At 40.1% G+C, this 18091-nt stretch overlaps 1 pseudogene; it reads right to left on the minus strand.

The window, feature by feature from the left end:
• Positions 1–18091, minus strand: part of LOC136385685 (CCHC-type zinc finger nucleic acid binding protein pseudogene) — a 119837-nt pseudogene that overhangs the window by 22888 nt on the left and 78858 nt on the right.

The raw sequence follows: 18091 nt of genomic DNA on the forward strand, positions 1-18091 counted from the left end.
TCACCATTACTGTGGAACCGGTGGGCAGTTATAAAATTTTTTTACTAACAGAGATACAAAAGTGGGCAGTAGGTACAAAAAGGTTGACTACCCCTGAGTTAGACTAAGCCACACCTTGAGTTTTTCTCCCTACTTCCCACTCTCCCTTTTAATACCAGCAATAGAAGCTGGTTACACTGAATATGGGAGGGTCATAGATGATAAAAGAAATCTTATTTAACCCCTCACTAGGCTGAATTATGAAAGATATCTTTGAAAAACATCCTCAGTTTGCCAGATCTTCCATGTGAGTGAACATGTAGCAGGAGAGGGGGCCAATACTTTTAAAGCTTGCAGTTTATTAAACACATCCTTCTCAAAATAATTGGGGCAGATTATATTCTTACCTAATTTGTGATCACCTCTGCCAAGAATCAAAAAGATTGAAATGGTTCCCAGTAAACTAGATGGTATAAGCAGCATGTCATGTCAACATAACACTACTTACATTCTCCTTAAAGACAGTGGCTGTTCTTTCAAACCAGACTTTTTGAGAGTTTTTCTGTATAAAACTGTAGAGTTGCATACATTTTGTCAAAGTAAGTTCATAGCAGAGGCTCATGGTTTCAGTGCCAGCCAAGTATATGGTACCTTGGATTAGTCATTTCAGAGGCAGCAGAGTCTTCTGAATTTCCCTCTTCTTAAACTAATTGGACTAACATTTATTTATTTATTATTTATTTTTGTTGGCTTCTCAGGGAGTCTCCTTTACCCCTAATAAGCTTCAGGGAGCATTGAAATGGCCCATGTTTAAACTAAGCAACATGCTCTGACCAGATAGGTCAGTTGATTAGCATGTATTCCGGAAGTGCAGAGGTTGCTGGTTTGCTCCCTGGTCAGGGGACATGCAGGAACAAATTAATGTTCCTTTCTCTCTTTCTCTCATTTCCTTCTTCTCTCTCTAAAATCAATCAATTAAAAAAATAAACTAAGCAGCATCTATATTTATGGCCCTTCTTGGAGATCTCAGCAGTGGCCATCCCTATCTTAAGCTAATAGTGCCTTCATCCAGAGTTAATACCTGAAGGCCATATCATTCCTTAATATATGCCCTATTTCCTGGAAGTAATAAAGATCGCCTTTTCTCATGAGAATGGTCTTGAGATAGTGCCTTCCTGGTATAGGCTCCAGAGTACTTGGCTAATTCCTACTAGCAGAATTAGGAAAGAAAGCTGCCCCTCTGATATAATCTGAATGATAGAAAAATTAGCTGTTACCTAAGGAGAAGGCTAGAATACAAAGGGAATTGATACAAATGTAATCCTTGTATTCTGTATCCTCCAGCACAACTAATTTTAAAATGCCATTGCTCATGTGTAAAGATATGAATGTTAGCATGCTGTTTAAAAATGTCCTCTTGCCCTGGCCAAATAGCTTGGTTAATTGTCCAGAAGCACAGAGGTTGCCAGGGCACCTGGCAACATACAGATGCATGTTCCTGTCTCTCCCTTTCTCTACCATCCTCTCTAAAAATAATAAAATAAACATTAAACAAATATTAAAAGAAAAAGTCCTCTAGTCTTTCTCCGTATGAACGAAAACGTGTTGTATAAATCTGGCTTTTACATACGGTCTGGATAGCTGTCTTGGTTAGAGCATCATCTTGACCTGCAATGGTTGTGGGTTCAATCCACATACAAGGCACATACAGAAACAGATCAATGTTTCTGTCTCTCTTTATCTTTCCCTTCCTCTATGTAAAGAAAAATCGATCAATAAAAAAATTTATAATCTGGCTTTTGCTCACTGAACCCATTCTTTTCCTAGCACTTCTCTACCCCATTATCCATCCTCCTTTTGTCACAGCAAATCTGTTAGGTTTTTCTTATCTTTCTCTTTAGGCTAGTCATCTAGCACCCACACACAACTTTTGAAAATTTCTTTCTAAAGTCATATACTATTAATATTAGCACTTATCACTTACAGGTGCCTTTTATGTTCTACACAAGTGCTTTACAAATATTTGTTACCTCATTTTAACTTAACGGTAACTCTGGGAAGTAAGGTTTGTTCCAACTTTACACATAATAAAAACTAAGAACCAGAGAACTGATGTCACTAATGTAACAGAGGGAGCCAGTGGTGGAGCTGTGTCACACTTCAGAGACCTTAACTACCTCACTAAAAGCACTACAATGTGGTAAAGTGATTCTCAGTTGTTAGGACTTCCTGCCTTCTTGTGGGGTCCTTGTCAATGTCTTCTTCCAGAACATAGGTGCACATGTGAAGAGTTCATTCTCAAAGGGAGATTTAGGTATACAAGATATGGCACGAGAAATATATAGGTCCCTCTAACTTTTAGAGATGACCACTTTGGATGGAGTAGCATTTATTTCTCTCCCACACCACCATTAAGCATTTGTTTACTTTTTTTTCTCCCCTTTTATTATTACCCTACTCTCCTACATGATGTTTATATTAGACAATTTCCATGAGGTTATGCTTTTTTTTTTACACTGAAATAAAGGGAATCGTAAGAGTTGGAGACACAACTGAAAATCCCATTGCTTGCAGAATGTTAATTTAGACTCAGATACATCAGCACAATACAGAATTCAGTTTTTCCCTGGCAACATGGCCCCAGTAAGAGCAACAAAGCACAGTGACTAATCGACCCAGATTGCTGGGTCCCAGATTCAGAAGTAACTAATACTTATTGGGTAGTTACTATGTGTCAGGCACAGTTCATATAATAAAGCCTTTAATACAATAATTATTTCCTTTATGTGCTATGAGTATAATTTAACACATTTTACAGAAGGGGAAATTGAAGCAGTTTACACAGTCTAGTTCACTTGTCAAATGTCACACAAATCATTTGCAGAGCAGGAACTGGCATCCAGGTCCACTCTTAGCCCCTACATATATTTTGTGTGTGTGTTTTTGTTTGTTGTTTTTTTTATTTTTTTGGGGGGGGGGGTTTGTTACAGAGACAAAGAGGAGTCAGAGAGAGGGATATACAGGGACATACAGGAACAGAGATGAGAAGCATCAATCATTAGTTTTTCGTTGTGCATAGTGACACCTTAATTGTTCATTGATTGCTTTCTCATATGTGCCTTGACCATGGGCCTTCAGCAGACCGAGTAACTGCTTGCTCGAGCCAGCGCCTTGGGCTAAAGCTGGTGAGCTTTTTCTCAAACCAAATGAGCCCTCACTCAAGCTGGCGACCTCGAGGTCTCAAACCTGGGTGTTCTGCATCCCAGTCCGACGCTCTATCCACTGCGCCACCGCCTGGTCAGGCCTACATATATTCTTTTTTAATTCTCTTTCCCTAGGCACATGGCACACGTAGTTATCATTCTTACGCCCTTTAATCTATTTTGAGTCTAATACTTTTTTTTTTTTTCGAGAGGCAGAGAGTGAGTCAGAGAGAGGGATAGACAGGGACAGACAGACAGAAACGGAAAGAGATGAGAAGCATCAAGCATTAGTTTTTCACTGCGCGTTGCAACACCTTAGTTGTTTATTGATTGCTTTCTCATATATGCCTTGACCGCGGGACTTCAGCAGACCAAGTAACCCCTTGCTGGAGCCAGCGACCTTGGGTTCAAGCTGGTGGGCTTTTGCTCAAACCAGATGAGCCTGTGCTCAAGCTGGTGACCACGGGGTCTCCAACCTGGGTCCTCTGCATCCCAGTCTGATGCTCTATCCATTGCGCCACAGCCTGGTCAGGCGAGGCTAATACTTTTAAAAAATTATCTCCCTTCCCACCTTCTCTTTCTTCAATTCTTCATATTCAGAGTTTAACTATCTGCCTAAAAAAGCTGGCAGACCTTTAGAATAAAGAAATTATGAGCAAAGTGGATGAAAGTGAGTGTGTGGTTTATACTTTTGAGATAAAAATGTGTTGTAGGACGTGGAAATTATGGTTTCTTGGAATTCCCGAAGCATCAGTGACTCAGCTATATTTTATGGTATGATGCAAGGTGTTTCTATGCTGGCTTTTTGGAGCCCATGTCTGGAGCCAGACAACTAAGGGACTTTTTGATGTCTTAAGAATGAGTTTTGTGCCCAGTAGTGTTTAAATCCATCTTTCACCTGTCTCCATTTTAAGACTGGTCTTTGTACCTCTTTAAACGTAGTTGTGTGGCTTGTTAAACTCTTCTGTGTTGGACTCTGGCATATGTTCTGTGCCTTGCCTCCCTACCTGTGAGGCTTTAACCCCAGGAAACCCAGCTCTTGTTTAATAGCAGCTTGGTTGTGAAGTAAATAAATGTTCATGACAGCAGAGTGTGAGCAGGGTAACTTAGGGAAACCTTTGTAGGTTTCTCCAATTATCTTTAACTTTGTGTCACATCACCAATTATCTCATTTCACAGTGGCCATGAATTAGGTTATTCAGTCCAGGAAGTTACTTTGTTTCACCCTGGTCCCTGAAGATAACTTTAGGTGGAATCTGGAGGTGCCTTCAGGTCCAAGGAGCAGGGTGGTAAGACAAGGCCTTATTTGGCATTTTTAAGTTTACTATGGTTGACAACCTGTTGCTGTTTCAGAAAAGCCAGTGCATCTCAGACCTTGGTTAAAATTGATCCAAGTCCTTTGGGGCCACTGCTACCACAGCTGTCTTGGGTTGCCCCTTCTCAGCCCCAAAGCAAGGGGGGGGGGTGAGGGAGTCTGTGACTTGAGGGAAGGAAAACAGTCCATACTCAATAAGTTTTAGAGCTGAACAGATTATTGCTTGGGTAGTGAATAGCTGGTCAACATTTCCTGTCATACAGCTTGATGCTATTAGAGATTCTATCGGATAGTTATTGGATAAGGGAGATACATAAGGATTGAGGGCCTGAGGGTTTGGGACAGCCTGAGGGTTTGGGACAGCCTGAGGGTTTGGGACAAGAGTGAAAGGAATGGAAGGTCCATCTGGAATCTGTTTAAGAGAAGAAAAGACTGCATAGTGCTTTGAAGAAATCAAGCATCAGTCCAAGAAATGTGATCACAGCAGCCATCTTCACATCACCCCATCTCCTTGGCAAGGCTTGGCCCCACCTCTGCCACCTTAATGCTGGTCTTGGCTCTTTATATTTTAGGGATCAGGCATTGTGTATGCTCTGAGTTCAAGCACTGAAAGAAGAATCACTTTTGGCTGTTATTTAGACCACTAAAGTAGTAGTGAAGGGGTGGTTTCCTGTGGTATGGGGACATGATGTCAGGCTGATGGGGAGCAGCAGAGGTGGTTTTGCACTGAGGAAAGGGTACATATCCTGCAGAAATCAGGGCACACAGGTTTTTGTTACCTATCAAGTGCTCTCTAAAGTCAGGGATGGCTGCAGCTCTTACAACCCAGTCCTACCTAACAGGAACTGTAGTTATTAGGCCAGTCTGTGTCCTATCAGTGTTTCCTGAGTAACTACCACTGTGTTCAATTTGGGAGCTGATGGCAGAGGGCTGAGGAATCTAGTGTATTAAGATCTTAAAAACTTTTTGTGGATTTCACATGCAGGACAGAATCTGTGTAAATACAAGACATTTTAGCAACAAATGTATCTACGGACAATAGATTGCAGCCCATCTGCTTCACAACCTTGACTTTAAGCACTTTGTTCCCATGTTTTACACTTAAGGATGATGTTAAGAGAAGGTAACTTACTGAGAAATTTTACTTGATACTGGAACTGTTCCCCTAATACAGGAAGCCAATATAGTATTTTTCAAAGAAAGTGAAAATGCCTCTATAAGACAATAGGGAACAGCACTCAAGATTTTTTCCCAGTGAATAGTCACGGTCCTGGTTCCCCCTCAGTTTACCATTATGTGTACTGGTGATATTCCAGGTGTCCTTTGGGTTGGGATGTCTTTGGTTTACCTGTACTTTTTTTTTTTTTTTTCATTTTTCTGAAGCTGGAAACAGGGAGAGACAGTCAGACAGACTCCCGCATGCGCCCAACCAGGAACCACCCGGCACGCCCACCATGGGGCGACGCTCTGCCCACCAGGGGGCGATGCTCTGCCCATCCTGGGCGTCGCCATGTTGCAACCAGAGCCACTCTAGTGCCTGAGGCAGAGGCCACAGAGCCATCCCCAGCGCCCGGACCATCTTTGCTCCAATGGAGCCTTGGCTGCGGGAGGGGAAGAGAGAGACAGAGAGGAAGGTGCGGCGGAGGGGTGGAGAAGCAAATGGGAACTTCTCCCGTGTGCCCAGGCCGGGAATCGAACCCGGGTCCTCCGCACGCCAGGCCGAGGCTCTACCGCTGAGCCAACCGGCCTGGGCCTTACCTGTACTTTTGACTGGCTTCTTCTTCTCAGGACCAGAGGCTGTCCAGAAAGATGCTGCTGCACTGAACTCTTGATTTGCATCTCAGAGACTTACTGCCCTACTGCCTTTTAAATCGTAGACCAATGATGGGCAATCTTTTGAGCTTGGTGTGTCAAAATTCGCCAAAAAAACCAAGCATAACTCAGTTGGTGTGTCACTTTAAGAAAAAAAACATAATTTTGCAATATTTATAATTTAAATAACAAAAATGTATAATTGTAATATATAACTGTATTTAATAAACCAAAAACTAATTATTTAACTGACCTGCTTAGTGACTTCTTTGTTCATCTTTCAGTCGGTTTCTTTTGTTGATCTTGATATTATTTAATTTGTGTGAGGTACCGTGAACTAAGAAAAGTGAGGGGGAGGGGAAATTCTTTAACTACTCTGCCTATTGACTTTTTTTTTTTTTTGCACTTTTTCTGAAGCTGGAAACAGGGAGAGACAGTCAGACAGACTCCCGCATGCGCCCGACCGGGATCCACCAGGGACGCCCACCAGGGGGCAATGCTCTGCCCATCCTGGGCGTCGCCATGTTGCGACCAGAGCCACTCTAGCGCCTGGGGCAGAGGCCACAGAGCCATCCCCAGCGCCCGGGCCATCTTTGCTCCAATGGAGCCTTGGCTGCGGGAGGGGAAGAGAGAGACAGAGAGGAAGGCGCAGCGGAGGGGTGGAGAAGCAAATGGGCGCTTCTCCTGTGTGCCCTGGCCGGAAATCGAACCCGGGTCCTCCGCACGCTAGGCCGACGCTCTACCGCTGAGCCAACCGGCCAGGGCTGCCTATTGACTTTTTTGTTGCTGAATTTCATTGGCTAAATTTTCAATTGAAGGTTGGTATTTTGTACACTTCAAGCCCAAGCAAGCGCTACTAACTTCATCTGTCAATGTTTCTTTTGTTGGTTTTTATATTATTTAAAACTGAGAATAAGGCCCTAGCCGGTTGGCTCAGCGGTAGAGCGTTGGCCTGGTGTGCGGGGGACCTGGTTTCGATTCCCGGCCAGGGCACATAGGGGAAGCACCCATTTGTTTCTCCACCCCCACCCCCTCCTTCCTCTCTCTCTCTTCCCCTCCCGCAGCCAAGGCTCCATTGGAGCAAGGATGGCCCAGGCGCTGGGGATGGCTCCTTGGCCTCTGCCCCAGGAGCTAGAGTGGCTCTGGTTGTGACAGAGCGATGCCCCGGAGAGGCAGAGCATCGCCCCCTGGTGGGCAGAGCAAAGCATCGCCCCTGGTGGGCGTGCCGGGTGGATCCCGGTTGGGCGCATGCGGGAGTCTGTCTGACTCTCTCCCCGTTTCCAGCTTCAGAAAAATAAAAAATAAAAAACACTGAGAATAAGGTCTCACAAAAGTATGTAGAGGGAAAAATAGTGAGTAAAGCCCATGCTATATTTTTCAGAGTGCTAAAAGTGTCTGGTAATCAGTTCCAGGCACTCCAAATTTCCTGTTCGTAGTGGCACTCCTCTTGATTCTCCAAGTGGCACCTTTCCAGATTATCAAGCTTTGACCTCAAGTCGACAAACACCTGAGCCCAGATGCTGTCTTGAAATATGCAAGTTGCATCTTATATAAATTAAGATGGCTGCCGCTATTTCTAATGGCAGGAAACGGCATCTATAGCACAGGCCCTCGCCTCTCCCAGCCTCGCCCTCATCTCAGTAATGATGGTCAATTAGAAATCCACGACACCCCAGTACAGTAAATTAGATGGTTGCTGTGGTTATGTGATTGCTGGTAATGGCGACCACAGGGCCCCCAGAGATGCATCCCCCACGTCATTCTGCTGCTCCCTGCTCCGCTGGCTGGAAGTGAGGTCAAAGATCCCCTAATGGCTTAACCGGAAGTCCCAGAACTAGACGCGCTATGACAGAGTTCTGTTGTATTGGCCTATAGACCTCTGGCACAGAGTGTCTACACTACAGCAAATGTTTTATCCTCAGCTACTGCACCTGGCTGTGCAGAAGCTGAGGATGAAATGTCCTTCTCAGTATGCGGCCCCATACTTCTCTAGTATGCGGCCACATGTGGCCGGGTCTGGTCGCATGTCATCGAAAGTGGCTACACGTGTAAGCGCTGACACACGTTATAGGTTTGCCGTCACAGTCGTTGACCATCGTAGAAAATAAACAATTTAAGAAACCCCCACGACTTATGTTAGGACCACAGCATGCAGTAAAGGATGTAATGAGATTGTTTTAACCCAGGATGGTCATGAGCATTAACCTCAAGATTAATTCGGAACAGGTTTGATATGAAGAAAACAAAGACTGCTTTCATTGGGAGGAGAAATGAGCCTGATTAATGACTTTTCTTCATGGCACACTTAGCCCAAAGAACTTTGTGATACCCTCAAACATTTATGAAGGTAATCTTTGGTTACTGCCCGTCAGAATGGCCAGTATACCTTTTATTCAGTATTCTATCTATAGTGAGTTGTTTGTCCTTTGGATCAAGTGTGCTTACTCTGCTTGATTCTTTTTTTTTTTTTTCTCTGCTTGATTCCTATAAGTGTACTGAAACTTCCTTTGCACTTCCTGTTTCACAAATCACCATCAACCACATCTTAAAATTGGACAGGAAAGGAAAACTGGTTTGTTTTAAGCTTTAAAAGTGACACACCGGTAGAGGTGGGAATAAGTTTTAGATTCCAGCACACAAAAAGTGACATTTTAAAGTAAAAACATTGTTTTTATGCATAGGGAAGTACAAGCAAAGCAACCTTTTCACAAGAGGGTAGGGTAATAAGTACTTTTTACTGTGTCTTTGTAATATGGGTTGGATTCAGCTCCCTGCTCAGCTGTTTCAATCATTTGGAGTCCCAAGTGGCAACACAGGATTTCTCATTTTTGGAAGTTAAGGTTAGTTTAACTTCATTACTCCTTCTCTACCTTACAAAGTACAAGCGAACTAGAAACAGGTCTCTTTATAGTCTGTCCTCATCCATACAAAGGCCCTTTCTAGGACCCCTGCATATTTTAAAGTGCTTCCTATCAAATACCCCAACACTAACAAGAAATAAGAACTGCCTAATGAGAAGATTGGTAAAATGTCCCTTAGAGTGAAGTAGGAAGCAAAATTTCAAAAGGGAATTGCAATAATATTTTTGGTGGTGAAATTCTTTGATTCCTAATAAGTGACTATCTTTAACTGTCACAAAAGACTGTAATATAATTTTGTCTCCTGTAGTGTCCCTGCTCTTTTGGAACCATATTTTTTATAATAGAATCTCCATCCATTGGCTTTAAGGATAATTTTCCTACAAGAATACACAAGAAGGCACTTTTTCTCTTAGCCAACTGGTCTCTTACTCTGATGGTCCTGGCTGTATCTCCTAATTAATTTCTATTAGTAGCCATCACTATTCCTTTCAAGCATTCTGCCTACTATGTATTACTTAAATTTTCATCAAGTCAAGGTTGTACAGACAATTCCCTACATTAGTAGTGCAGCTAAACTTTCTTAGCAGTTTTTCGATGAATGTCTGGAATACTGCTTTCTTGACTGTGTTGAAGCCATAGGCCTTTTCTAATTGTACATATGCCCCTCCTAAGTAAGCTCCTGTAGAAACTACTTTGTTGCCACTACTGGAGAACTGCTATCCCGAAATAGGGAGGATAAACATCTTAGACATGGTGTTAATCTATTTCGCTAACTTAGTTGATTCTTCAAATACGATTTAATACCTAATTGGCAGCTAAATGCAGTAAATGTATTATCTTGCCATGCATATGGTTGTGATGGATTTCCAGTTATGGTTTTTCTATGGACATGAGAAACAAGGAAATCTTTCATATGTAATTGGATAGCCCTGTCCTTTGGAAATATGGTGTAGCACCTTCTGTTCCAAAGTGTAGATGTAATAAAATTTTAGATTTTTGCTATTCATTAGAAAATATTGCATTTAAGGGTTGGTGATTTTACGAACTATATATTCATAGTCTTAGATACTTACATTATGCTTTTAAATGCAATTTTTAATTTTATTTAGAAATCCATCTATTACCTGTTTGGGTTATTTCCATCCTGTGTAGAGAAGCAATACAATCAAGTTACCCAAAAAGTTACAGAAATGGCACCCATTTTTTAAAAACTATTGTTCGATTAATGTGCAATAATGCTATTAGGAATCAATTTTCTGTGGGAAATTTAGCCTTGTAATTAATTGGATACTTCCTTCCTTCTTTCCTCCCTTCCTTCTTTTCTTTCTTTAAGTCAGAGAGAGACAGACAGACAAACAGGAAGAGAGAGAGATGAGAAGCATCAACTCTTTGTTGTGGCACCTTAGTTATTCATTGATTGCTTTCTCATATATGCATTGACTGGGGGGCTGCAGCTGAGCCAGTGACCTTGGGCTTCAAGCCAGCAACCATCGGTCCTATCTATAATCCCACACTCAAGCCAGCAACCCCACACTCAAGCTGGTGAGCCCGCACTCAAGCCGACGACCTCAAGGTTTCCAACATGGGAACTCAGCATTGCAGGCTGATGCTCTATCCACTGCACCACCACCAGGTCAGGCTCATATTTATGTCTTGATGTTGTCATGTTATTAATGTCATATAACTATAACTTTAATAACCTAACATTTATTTGTTGGTGCCTACAGCAGGCATTTAAATTAACACTACAAGTTTATGGAGTTCCCTAACTGTCTGCTCTGTTGCCCCTTTAGGGGTGTCATTACCTGCCAATTTCTCATAGTAGTTTCTATTTGCATTTCATTAGGATCTCTCAATTCTATGCCAATAAAAGAAGATTTGTATATTCTTAAGAAACAATGTGCTTGTGGGGAAGTAATTTTTGTCCAAATTTTTGGCAACATTAAGGAGGATACCATCCTATCTTTCACATGTCATCAAATTTGGTGCTGTGGCCCTGGCCAGTTGTCTCAGTGGTATAGAGCATTGGCCCAGAATGTGCATTTCCTGCGTTAAATTTCCAGAGCACACAGAAGAGACCATATGCTTCTCCACCTCTCCCTTCTCTCTCTCTCTTCTTCCCTTCCTGCAGCCATGGCTCAACTATAGCGAGTTGGCACCCCAACGCTGAGGATGGCTCCATGGCCGTTGCCTCAGGAGCCAAGAACAGATTCAATGAAGCAATGCCTCAGATGGACAGAGAATCACCCCTAGTGGCCTTGCCACATGGATCCCAGTCGGGGGGTATGTGGGAGTCTCTCTGCCTCCCTTCCTCTCACTGAATAATATATATATATTATTTGGTGCTGTGTTTTGAACATAAAGACCCATTACCGTGGATCTTATATAATAATCTGTCCTCACACTGTCAACTTTTATAAAATTTTTGTATTAATTTGAAGAAAATTCCTTATAATACAGCAGTAATGGCATTGTAAGGCATTACGTATGTAATAAAGGCATTTGGCCGGACAAGGTGGTGGGGCAGTGGATAGAGCGTCGGACTGGGATGCAGAAAACGCAGGTTCGAGACTCAGAGGTCGCCACCTTGAGCACGGGCTCATCTGGTTTGACCAAGGCTCACCAGCTTGAGCCCAAGATCACTGGCTCGAGCAAGGGGTTACTCAGTCTACCTTAGACCCTGGTCAAAGCACATATGAGAAAACAATCAAACAACTAAGGTGCCGCAACGAAGAATTGATGCTTCTCATCTCTCTTCCTTCCTGTCTGTTCCTCTCTCTGACTCTCTCTGTCTCTGTCACTAAATAAATAAAGTTTTTAAAAAGCAATAAAGGCTTTGATGAAGTAATCTATCAATCATTACCTCGTTGCATCAGCAGTGCAGTTTAATACCTCTGCTACATAACTAGAAATATTGAGATGGGTAGGAATTTGGTACCATCTCTTGGACACAAGTACCTGATTTGTTCATATGATAGCACCCTTTGCAAAAAAACTACATACCATTTACTGCTCAATTTCCCAGTAACATTACCATCTGATTTCTCCATTCTGAGTCACTTAGATTGTGAAGATTGTTGAACATCTTCTATTATTAGACACTTAAATAATTTCAATGAGTGTTCATAGGATTTTCAGGTCCAGTAACGGGTTTTTTTCCAGTTGTTAACAGTATAAAAAGGGCAAAATAAAAGTATAAAGGCTACTTATCATTACCTGAAGTCTGTTACTCATCCATTTAGCATACCAATGATTTTTCTGCATTCTCATGGATAATGAGCAATGATTATGAAAATTTATTACTATTTAATTTTCCACATTTTATATTAGTAGCATTGGTTGCCTATTTACCTTCAAGAGTTATTACTCAATTTTATGCTCCAGTGATAAGACAACAATCACATCACAGAGTTCTTGAAGGTCTTGTGATTTTCAACTATTGTAGTTTTAGGTGTAATTGGTACTTTCTTGTTTATAGCTCACTTTTGTTATGTGATATATAGTGTTGTCAATTACTGTAGATCCAACATAACATAAGAGTGAGGTTGTTCACCCTTAAAACCCAAAGAAAACTATATCAAGATTTTGAAAAGATTAATCGAGAAAAGGTAAACAGTAGAAACCCAAGGTTATTCAATTTACCCCAAAATGCAACAAAATTTTGCATATGCTAGATTTATCCTTCCCAACAGAAATTTGGTCATAGGTAACTTCTATCAACATTACAATTTCATAGCATTAAAGAGCGAAAACTACACTGCGGAACAATTTTTTTTTTTTTTTTTCATTTTCTGTTGCAGGAGGTTTCAGAACAGTTTCTATATATTTCTGCATTGCTGATTCCAAATCTGAAATCCGATTTTTGGTGCATGCTCTAGATTTTATGTAATTTTAATTTCTTTTTGTTAGAGTTAATGGCATGCATAGGTTTTTAAGTTGGAGTTAAAGGGCAATAACTATTGGATTGAATATAACCACAAGGCAATTAATGTTTTACAAACATCATTTTTACATAATAGTTATTTAAAAATCTAAAACATTATTATCTGATGAAAACACCCTCTTATTTTAAGATTGAATCATGGCTTCTTCGAATAGGTGTAAATGTAAGAATAGTCTTGACACCTTCTGTTATATATGTGGCTGTTACACACTTCAACGTCAAAGGCGCAACATTTCATCATTTGTGACACGTGCATATACAGCCTATTTTCAAATTCCCCTTGGTGATCAAGACAAGACTTGGGCTCCTCATATTGAATGTGTCATAATTGTGAGGAAATGCTTCATGACTGGACAAAAGAAAAAAGCAAAGGAATGCCTTTTGGTATTCAGATGGTTTGGCGTGAACCTAAGGACCACAGCAGTGACTGTTATTTCTGTCTGATCCATAAAAAGTGCATCAGGAAGAAAAAATAGCATATGTTCGCATATCATAATATTCCTTCAGCAATACGACCTAGCCCACACTCTGAGACACTCCTGCTTCCAGTTTTCAATGGTTTTATTTCTTCTATGGACGAAGAAAGTGAACATGGTGATCAAGTGTATTTTGATAACATGCATGAGGAAATGGTTGTAGAATCTGAAGGGTCTTCTTCTGATTCAAAGCAGTCATTAACCCCTCAGCAGTTTAGCCAGCCCAAATCGAATGACTTAGTAAGAGATTTGGGCCTATCAAAGAAAGCAAGCTGAGTTATTAGTCTCAAAGCTTCAAGAAAAGAATGTACTTAACCAGTCAGATAAGTATCCCATTTCAGGAAGCATGAACAAATTTTTGTGGATTTCTTTTCCAAACACAAACACTTTGTTTACTGTCATGATATCAGTAGTCTTTTCAGCCAGCTAGGTGTTACCACTTACAGTCCAACAGAATGGTGGCTATTTCTTGACAGCTCTAAATGGAGTCTGAAATGTGTTCTCCTACACAACGGTAATGTTTATGTAGTGGTTCCAATTGGTTATTCAACTCATCTGTGAGAAGATTATAATGACATAGAAATTGTCCTCCACTTTCTGATGTATGATGAACATAATTGGATCATTTGTGTGGATCTTAAAATGGTAAATTTCCTGCTACAACAACAGAGTGGTTTCACAAAGTATCCTTGCTTTCTGTATACTGGGACAGCCAAACTCGGGAGAAACACTGGACACAGAAGGAGTGGCCGAAACGTGAAGCTCTGGAAGTAGGGATGCAAAATATTGTGAATGAACCTGTAGTTAATCGAGACAGGATCATTTCCCCCCCCCCCCCCCAATTCACATCAAACTTGGTTTAATGAAGCAGTTTGTTCAGGATTTGAATAGAGAAAGTGAATGCTTTCAACATATTATTTCCGCTTTTCCTGCCTTGTCTTTCGAAAAGATAAAAGCAGGCATTAGGTGGAACATAAAAACGAGACTAAGAGACATTGACAAGAATGTCGTGATTATGGGGGGGGGGAGGGAGAGGGAGGGACACAAAGAAAACTAGATAGAAGGTGATGGAGGACAATCTGACTTTGGGGGATGGGTATGCAACATAATTGATCGACAAGATAACCTGGACATGTTTTCTTTGAACATATGTACCCTGATTTATTGATGTCACCCTAGTAAAATTAATTTAAAAAATTTTAATTACAACTGAATAAAAAAAAAAGGTTTATTCAGTGGACTTCCAATTCGAACCCTCATACGTGAGGATGAATTTGACAGGAAGATGAGTAACGAGGAAAAAACAGCATGGCAGTCTTTTGTAGCAGTTACAAAGAACAAAAAAGCAGAAAAACTATGAACTTCTGGCTCAAAGGATGCTGTTGGCTTTCTGTGACATTGGATGTAACATGAGCGTTAAGATTCACTTCCTGAAGAGTCACCTTGATAAGTTTCCCGAAAATCTTGCAGTTGTTAGTGATGAGCAGACTACTACTGGAGCATCAAACGAGATTGTCCTCAACAAGTACAAAAATGCAAGAACTATAAACGCCAATTTTGGCATGAATACAATTTAAATAAGTTTTGCACAAATTTTATGAGTCTTTAAATATGTTCTGTTTCAAAATTGTAGACAAATTCTGATGCAATCATCTTTTAGTGTATTTACTGCAATATATAAATTATTATATTGTCACAAAGATGATGCCCAAGAAGACATTCTACTTCATTATGTTAAAAATTTTACAATCAGATGAAAACCTAAACTCTTGAACTGCAAAACAACTGTAGCTTACAGAAAAAAATTAATGTCATATTCGAGATCAGCACACGCGAATTAGGTAAGAACAAGTGTTTTTGTGGACGCAACAAAAATTTTGCTCCCCAGTGTTATCTTAGTATGATAAAAGCTGTTATTCACTTCTAATACTGGTAATTATATCTCCACATTCACTGAGATGACAGCGTTTTTAAAGTAGATCGGTAATTATTGCAAGTATTACAGTGGCTATTTTCCTGCAAGTTTAGGCTTCTACCACCAAATTTCTGGAGATTTTTATCTCCTACATTGTCAAGCATTTTCTAAGTTTGTCGCTGCGTTGTAGAGGCATTTGTTCACAATACGTTGCCCTTTTGAAATGTTGCATAACATCAGCATTTTTTGTTGAATGTAATATTGCCCCAGGAAGCGCAAGCCCTATGATAAAGTGATATGAATATATTTTTAAAAAGCATAGTATGTTTTAAGGCACTACTATTGCTATAGTTGTGTTCTATTCTGCAACTGATATTATCCAGTGTTCATATGTATAATGCAGTGAGCAGTGATTTAATTTTACATTTGTTCTCTACATTTGAGCTACAGCTTTTAAATTTTTTGTTTTTGAGGTACTGGCAAGTAGGCATATTAGGAAACCATAGATCCATTTGTTATACTGCCAATGTTAATCAAAAAATGTATCCCAAAACTTTATCATGGTGAGCAGTCATTGCTTCTGTCTTACTCTCATTATTTCTTAAACAATATTAATCTAGTCACCAAGGTGATTCTAATATATTTATTGTCTTAGACTTTTTCTACCATGAAATTTTTTTATTTATACTTTTCCACTGCTGTGTATTGATACTGAATTGTCGTATTTTCTTATCTGTTACTAAAATTATATACTGTGTGCTTTTTGGTTCAATATTCCTTCTGTATTGTAGATACAGTCCTGCTAAGATATTTTACCACCCATGGCTATCTTCTTAATTGCAGACTCTTCTAGAAGTTCACGACAAATGTCTTTAGTGGCTAGAAGGATCAATTCTTCACCAATGGTGAATGGCTTCTTAGCCTTAGCAATACTATTAGCCACCATGTATGATGCTCTCAGTGCACTCGCATTTACTGATGTAGTGGCCACCAGTAATTGTTTCTGTCCTTCTTGTTCATGCTTTTTTCTTTCGAAATACTCAGAAGGCTTGTCTTTTAAGGTAGGGTGCTTGGTCTCCAAGTGGCGAAGCAGTTTTGAAGGCTTCATTGCCTCATTACTTAGCCAGGCCAAAACATATTATGCAGAGCGGCCTTCATGCACGAGAATCAACAGTTGCGATAAATTCATACTTCAAGTAGGACTCCTGGTACTGTCTGTTAAATGAAGCTGCCTTTTTCTTCGAGGTCGTAGGTTATTCTTCTGTCTCCTCACTGACCGTTTTCCACTTCGCAAAAAAACTTTCGATGGGATTTTGTTTTTCACTCATTTTGCTAGTTTATGGGTTTAATTTTAGCGGCAACGTATCTCGTGACCGAGACAAGTGTCAAGAGTGAGTCTTAGACGGATGTAACAGAGGGAATCTGGTCATTTATTAAAAATAAAACATCATTCAGACTTAAATATAAATAAAACGGAAAGAATGTAAGTTATTTATTCTTTCTCTGTGAACCAGTAGCAAATGGCCCACAGACTTGTATTGATCCGCGGCCCGGGGGTTGGGGACCACTGCTCTACTAGGTCATTCTTTAGCACAAATGTATTATCTTTTGACTTCATGGTATCAGGGGAAAATTAATGTCTCCTAATGAATGAAAATTACTCAGTGGTAGGGCTAATTTCCATGTAGTATTTCTTTATAATCTTTGCTTATGTTTATGTGTTATGCCCACACATTGGACAGTTTGGTGCTCGTACAAATACTTTTACCTCCTTTTATGAGCAAAATAGCAGTAACAATTATTAGGGGTAACCTGTTAATGAGTTCATAGATAACAAGTGTCATCTCAATTATGTAATAACAATATTAAATCTGTTGTTGTAGGAACACCTATTCTAGCAACCCTGCTAATCAGTGTAACGCTGAATAAGGTAATTAACTATTATTGTGGTTTAAGTCATATACTATAAAACACCTTTTAAAATTCGGTAGCTTTTAGTATATTCAGAGTTGTGCAACCATCATTGCTCTCTTACTGTAAAACATTTTCATCATTCCAGAAAGAAGCCTTTTACCCATTTGTAGTCATTTCTTATTATCCCCTTTTGTTAACCCTGGCAAATACTAATCTAACTTTCTGTCCATATGGATTTGTCTACTCTGGACTTTCATATGAATGAAACCATACTATATTTGACCTCAGTGACTGGTTTCTTTCTTAGCATGTTTTGGCTGTTTATCGGTTTTATACTATGTATTTATACTTCATTCATTTTTACGGCAGAATAATACTCTACTTTATAAAATTAACCCCATTTTGTTTATCCATTCATCAATTGAAGGATATATGAGTTTGTACCTTTTGTCTATTATGAATCATGTTGCAATAAACATGGATGTACAAGTTTTTATGAGGACATAGTTCCATTTCCTTGGATACCTATTTAACATCGAAATTGCTTTGTATATGGTAACTTTATGTTTAACATTTTGAGTAATTGACAAACTTTACTGATGTGGCTGTACCATTTTACATTCTCACCAGCAATGTAGAGGATTTCATTTCATCCTCATTTGCACTTGTTATT

The sequence above is a fragment of the Saccopteryx leptura genome, chromosome X, assembly GCF_036850995.1.
Source record: "Saccopteryx leptura isolate mSacLep1 chromosome X, mSacLep1_pri_phased_curated, whole genome shotgun sequence".
Classification (NCBI taxonomy): Eukaryota; Metazoa; Chordata; class Mammalia; order Chiroptera; family Emballonuridae; genus Saccopteryx; species Saccopteryx leptura.